This window comes from Macrotis lagotis, chromosome 7 (assembly GCF_037893015.1).
Source record: "Macrotis lagotis isolate mMagLag1 chromosome 7, bilby.v1.9.chrom.fasta, whole genome shotgun sequence".
NCBI classification, from domain to species: Eukaryota; Metazoa; Chordata; class Mammalia; order Peramelemorphia; family Peramelidae; genus Macrotis; species Macrotis lagotis.
In genome coordinates this window covers 62,802,721-62,809,159 of record NC_133664.1, presented here as the reverse complement: position 1 = coordinate 62,809,159, position 6,439 = coordinate 62,802,721, and positions in this window count along the sequence as shown.

Here is a 6,439-nt window from a genome sequence, read left to right as displayed (position 1 = left end):
ACATTTTAAATTCAGAAATCATTTGTCAATTTTTAAGGGGGGGAGCATACAAACAGTTGACTGAGGCCAATAAACCACCTTTGGTTGAGAGATAGACAAGTGTTTTTATTTTGTTTTATTATCAGACTTAAATTACCATGGGGAAGGTCTGAACTAGACCCAGCCCTAGCCTTTTTCTCATGCTTTCTGGATGCTTGGAATGCCTTCATTTTTCCTTGTTAAAATCCAGTCCGTCATTTAAGGCTCAACTCAATTACTACCTACTTTAAATAATCACCTTCAATTCCACTAATTTGTAATGACCTTCCCCTCAAAGAACAAACAGCACTTTGCACTCTTTATGTATACTCATCATATTTTATGTTATATTTGTGTTTGTGTCCTATTTCCATTCTAGAATATTAGCTCCATAAGGGCAGGAATTATATCTTATCTAAACTCTGTAGCTCTCCTTCAGCCTAGCACAGTGCTCTTTTGTAGAGCAGGTGCTTAATATGGCTTTACTGAATTTAATTGAATAGTAGTCTGCAGTGACATCTTCATTTAGAAGTATTCAGAGAAAAAAATTGCCTTATTTTCTATACTTATGGCCATTATAGATAGAAAATGGCAGTTAGGCAAGCAGGAATTGAAGTTTTGCTGAATCAATTTTTAAAAAAAACTATTTTAAAAGCTTGTTCTGGATGTTCATAAATGATAATTTAAAGGAAATATAATAAGGAGAATTCATTGAGCAGTAAGGACTTTTTGTACTTTAATTTGGCCCTCTTATGAAGACAAGGTTTTGTGTCACCAGCTTTTCATTCTGAACTTGTTCTAGAACTAGTTCTCAGACCTTTGGAGGGGGTACTCATTGGTGATTAGAATTTTAAAACATAGAATAGATGAGATGTCAGGGTCAATTAGAAATCATAGGACCAGACTCCAACATGTCTCCCTCAGTGTTCTGCAAAGACATGTAACAGGCCACATACTTGCATGACAATTTCTACTCTAAGTCATCCAAGAAATTTAAATTATAGGATGCCAGATGAAATATGTTCCTTCTTTATTTATTAAGCATAGTTCTAGGAACTATGAAAGCTGACAGAAATATGAATGACAAAATTCTTTGTCTCTAGGATCCAAAAGAAACAAGATCACATATGAAAGACACTTTTTTAATCATCAAAGTGTTACAAAAATGGTTATTACTGATTATATTATTATTATTATTACTACTATGACTATTATTTGAAAGAGCCCCTTGGAGTTTACTTGTCCATCCTCCTTATATTGCAAATAAAGGCACCATGACCTGGACAATTATAGTGACTTGTCTAATTATACATGTAGATAAATATCAAATCTACTAACCCAAGGTCCAGAATTTTTTCAGTTTTAAGTTCCTTAATTGGTAGGGACTGTTTTCATTCTTGCTTCTGTGCACCTAACAACTATGTGGTACACCGTAGTAACCCTATGAGGTGGGTGCTATTAATTATCCTCATTTTACATTTGAGGAAACAAAGGCAGAAGGAGGTTAAGTGACTTCAGATCACACTGTAAGTGTCTGAGGTGGGATTTGAACAGAGACCAAGGGCTCTATCCACTGTGCTATCTAATTGCCTCTAGGCAGCTCCCTCTTTAGAAGAGAAAGGTAACTTCTGGATGGGGAGATAAAGGAAATGCTTCACTGAAAAGGGCATATTTTAGTAGGACCTTGAAGGCTTAGACAAGTGGAGTTAGGGTAGGAAGGTAAATATTTCTGTTTATTTACTAAGTTTTCATCTGAAATCATTGAATTAGAAATACATCATGTACTGGTAAGAATTTAAATGCCATGCTCAGGATTTCACAAGTCAGTATGTTTCAGAAGTAGAATTTGAACTCAAGTCTTCATAAATCCAAGGTCAACTCTCCATTCACTATACTGTTTTGCTCTGATTTAAGTAATGTATATAATTTTCATAAATATTAGAGCTGGAAAACAAGAGCATATCAATAGGGCCAAAACTGGCAGAAAATGAACAGGCCTCATGGTAATAATAACAACCAGGGTGGGGGCGGGGGGGGGGGTCTGCAATTTATCTTCTGGGAAGTTTCACTTTTTCCTGTGACCATTGTCTTGCCTGTGTATCATGCTGAGGTTTTCAATCAGCCTATGCACTATCCTGTGGCACCAGGATATCACCCTCAGATTGCCCTTATCTTGGGGCCCCATCATAGGGCCACTTTTCTCCTCAGTCTTAAAACAATTAGATTGTTACACCCAGCCATCACTGGCCCGTGCAACCATATAAATACTGCTTCCTCAACTATTTTCCCCCCAAGATGAAAAAAATGTCTTCTTATGATTGCATGTAAGACCATATTTCTGGCAAATCTTTGGTGAGAAATACACCCTATATAAATAGTTCTGTGAAAATGTAGTCATATGGCAACAAAATGAAAAGAAAAAAAGGGAAGATGATGATCTTATCAACCAGAAATTACATATGTATATGTGTATATGCATACATGTATGTGTGTGCATATATATATATATATATATGGTAGTCAAAGATGATTAGGTTCTTTATTTTCATAGGCTGAAAATTATATAAATCTATCAATTAGAGGAAATGAATTTCTTTTATGATGCTAGACCTACTCCATTTTTTGTTGTTTTTATTATTTTTAATTTGAACAATCTGGAAATAAGGGGATGATTAAAATTGAATATAATCAATGGACCATACATACAATCAGTGTCCCAGTAAGCCAATAAGTATTAAGGTTCTTTTTATCTGATAAAACAAAATGATTCTTATTTAAGGCCTTTACTATAATATTTTAAGTATTTTCTAAGACTTAAATAGCCCTTCCAGTCAAGATTCATGGTTTGGATTAGTTCAGGCAACTTCTTAGACCTCTTCCTAATTCTATGGTTCTATGATTCTATCAAAAATTAGTCTCTCTATGATATGTGGGCCTTTCCTTGGTGGTAAATCAAGTTTCATATGTAAAGACCCAAAGTCTCCTGTGGGAAAAACTCTAGCAGGAATTCCCCAACTTTGTCTAGGATACACAAATGCATATTCATTAGAGAAATGCAAATTAAAGCAATTCTGTGGTACCACCTCACACCTATCAGATTGGCTAAAATGATTTTTAAAAAAGGCAATTGGGGTAGCTAGGTGGCGTAGTGGATAAAGCACCGGCCCTGGAGTCAGGAGTACCTGGGTTCAAATCTGGTCTCAGACACTTAATAATTACCTAGCTGTGTGGCCTTGGGCAAGCCACTTAACCCCATTGCCTTGCAAAAACCTAAAAAAAAAGGCAAATGTTTAATGTTGAAGATGTGGGAAAACTGTTGGTGGTATTGTGAACTGTTCCAACCATTGTGGAGAACAATTTAGAACTATGCCCAAAGGGCTATAAATCTATGCATTCCCTTTCATCCAGCAATATCACTACTATCCCAAAGAAGTAATTAAAACAGGGCAAAGACTCATATGTACAAAAATAATTAGAGCAGTTCTTCATGGCCATTGAAATGAATTGATGTCATCTGCCCATTCCACCAGTGGAAGTCTTCACATGTTTGGGGTAGATACCCTTCTAACTTACCAATGGGTCTGAGACCTCCTCTATTACCCTCAACCAGATTTAACCCATCTGCCAAAAAGATTTACTGGGGTATGGTTATCGTGCATTTGTTCAGTCATTTCCCAATTGATGGACAGTCTCTCAATTTCCAATTATTTGCCACTATAAAAACAGGGCTTTATGTTCAAGGAAGACTAGTACCTCTGGTGTGAGGGCTAATTACCATTGAGCCACCTAGCTCTCACCTGTGACTCCCAGAAGCTGTAGCATGCACACCATCACTTTGTTCTGTAAGACATCATGAGTGGGGAGACCTCAGAAAAAGCCTAAAAAGACTTGCATGAACTGAGGCTGAGTGAAGTAAATAGAACCAGGAAAACATTGCACACATTAACAGCAACATTGTGCGATGATCAACTATGATAGACTTAGTTCCTCTCAAAAGTTCAAGGATCAAGGACAATTTTAAAAGATGAAAAATGCCATCCACATCCAGAGGAAAATCTATGGAGACCTAATGCAGACCAAAGCATATCATGATCACTTTCAAAACTTGTTTTATGTTTTTTTTTCCTCTTTAGTTCTGATTCTTCTTTCATAACTAATAGGGAGATATGTTAAACATGACCGTTCATGTATAACTTATATCAGATTACTCACTGTTTTGGGGAAAGAAGGGAGGGAGACAGAGAGAGAGAAAAATGACTCAAAAGCTTACCAAAAGAATGCTGAAAGCTATCTTAACATGTAATTAGAACAAAATAAATAACAATCAATAAAAGGATACACAAATGCATACTTTATCTGTATTCTACATAGATCAGCACAACACAGGCTATTTAGACAGTTTAATGAAATTGTTTAAATATCACATTAGAAAAATAAATTCCACCCTCATTGTTGTGAAATCACATTTGCCTCCCAGAGCTAAACCCTCTTTCAAAACTTACCCACATGATCACAATTTAATTGACCTCAGATGCAAAAAATGGAGTCAACATTGTGGTTGTTGTTTTTTTGGAAGAGTATCAGTAACAAGAAGAATTTACAAAGAAACACCTATAGAATAGTGCCTGAAGAGTTGTGTCTGAATTAGGGAAAGCCTCTGTCTCCCTGTCTATATTGGCTATGTGGTCCTGGGCATATCTCTTAACCTCTTAGTACCTCCACAAAGCTCTCTGAGGTAAGGATTCTTAACCTTTTCTGTATCATGGATCCTTTGACAGTCTGGTAAAGACTATATATTTATCCTTCACAAAACAATGTTTTTAAATGCATAAAATGTGAAGGTTTACAAAGGAAATTATCTTGAAATACAATTTTCAAGTTAATGGATCCAGATAAAAGATAAAAAAAAATTAAGCATACTGATCTGCATTAGTTGAGAATATTACTTCTTTTTCAGAGAGATCTCCTTAGATTGATGAAATCACAAATTATTTTTAAGTCTATAGAACACTATATATAAACAAAAATAGGATAACAACATACAGCATACAACTGAAGTTAATCCGAAGAGATAAGACGAAAGATATAACAACAGCAAAAACAGCAATAATATATTTGCTGTGGCTGTGATTTTTCCTGTTGATTGAAAATTGACAAATTCCAAGGGCAGCAGAACTGGCCATGGTCTGCCCCCATGTGGTACTTACCAGTGGTAGGTCAGCAGTTTCACTATGAGACTGAATCATTATAAAAGCAGAGAAAATTATATGGATGGAAGTTAGTAAAATACCATTGTAGCTAATGAATCCCTTGTAAGTTTTGCCAGAATTACAGAGTATTTTTTAGATAAATGTAAGCACGACAAGGTGAAAAGAGTATTGTAGATTGCTTTTATGGTGGGGATCCATTAAGGAAACTTTGGATGTCTTTTGGTTTAAGTTCCTTTTAGGAAATCAGACTGGATCTCCAAGGGAATTGTGTATGGAACATAAACCTATGCCTTTCCTATTCTCATAAAAGTTTTGATGAGACATATAGAAAGTTGCATTCCTTGTTCCTGGAGAAAAATTTGGACACCCTAGGTAGTTTCAGGGATGCATTGGGTATTGGTATGTCCCGTGTAGGAGAGGAACTCAGCAAACTATTTCTATTTGAATTTTTTATGTATTTTAAAAGTCCACTGAGACAATCTGGGCAGGGAGGCCAAGAATTTCATAGGATTAAACCAGATCTGTGAGTGTGTGTCCAGAGTAAGAGTTGGGGGAAAAAATTCCCTTGATGAGAAAAAAAATAAGGTACCTCTAGTCCCTATTCCAGACTCAAGTTTCAATTTGTTGTACCACCTAGTATCTGAATGTTGGTTTTGTTTTGTTCTTATTCAGTTGTGTCTAACTCTTCATGACCCCATGAACTATAACACACCAGACCCTTCTATCCTTCATTATTTCTTGAAGTCTGCCCAAGTTCATATTCATTGTTTCCAAGACACTATATATCCATCATTCCATGATGCTGCCTTCATCTTTTGCCTTGAGTCTTTCTCACCATCAGTCTTTCCCAATGAGTTCCATCTTCTCATTATGTGGCCAAAGTATTTAAGTTTCACCTTCAGTATTTGACCTTCCAGGAAATAGTATGAATTAATTCCATTAAATATTGACTAATTTGATCTTCTTGCTCTCCACGGGGCTCTCAAAGGTCTTCTCCAGTACCACAACTGAAAAGCATCAATTCTGTGATGCTCAGCTTTCCTTATAGTCCAAAACAACCACAAATTGGTGTAGTCTCACCTGAATGATAACTGAGAACTTCCAGGTACCTATTCTTAACAAATTGAATTAACCCTGAATGCTCTGGTTGTTCTGTATGAATTAGCTATTCCCTCTGAGAAGGGAGCATTGATTTTTCTTGTCCTTTTCCT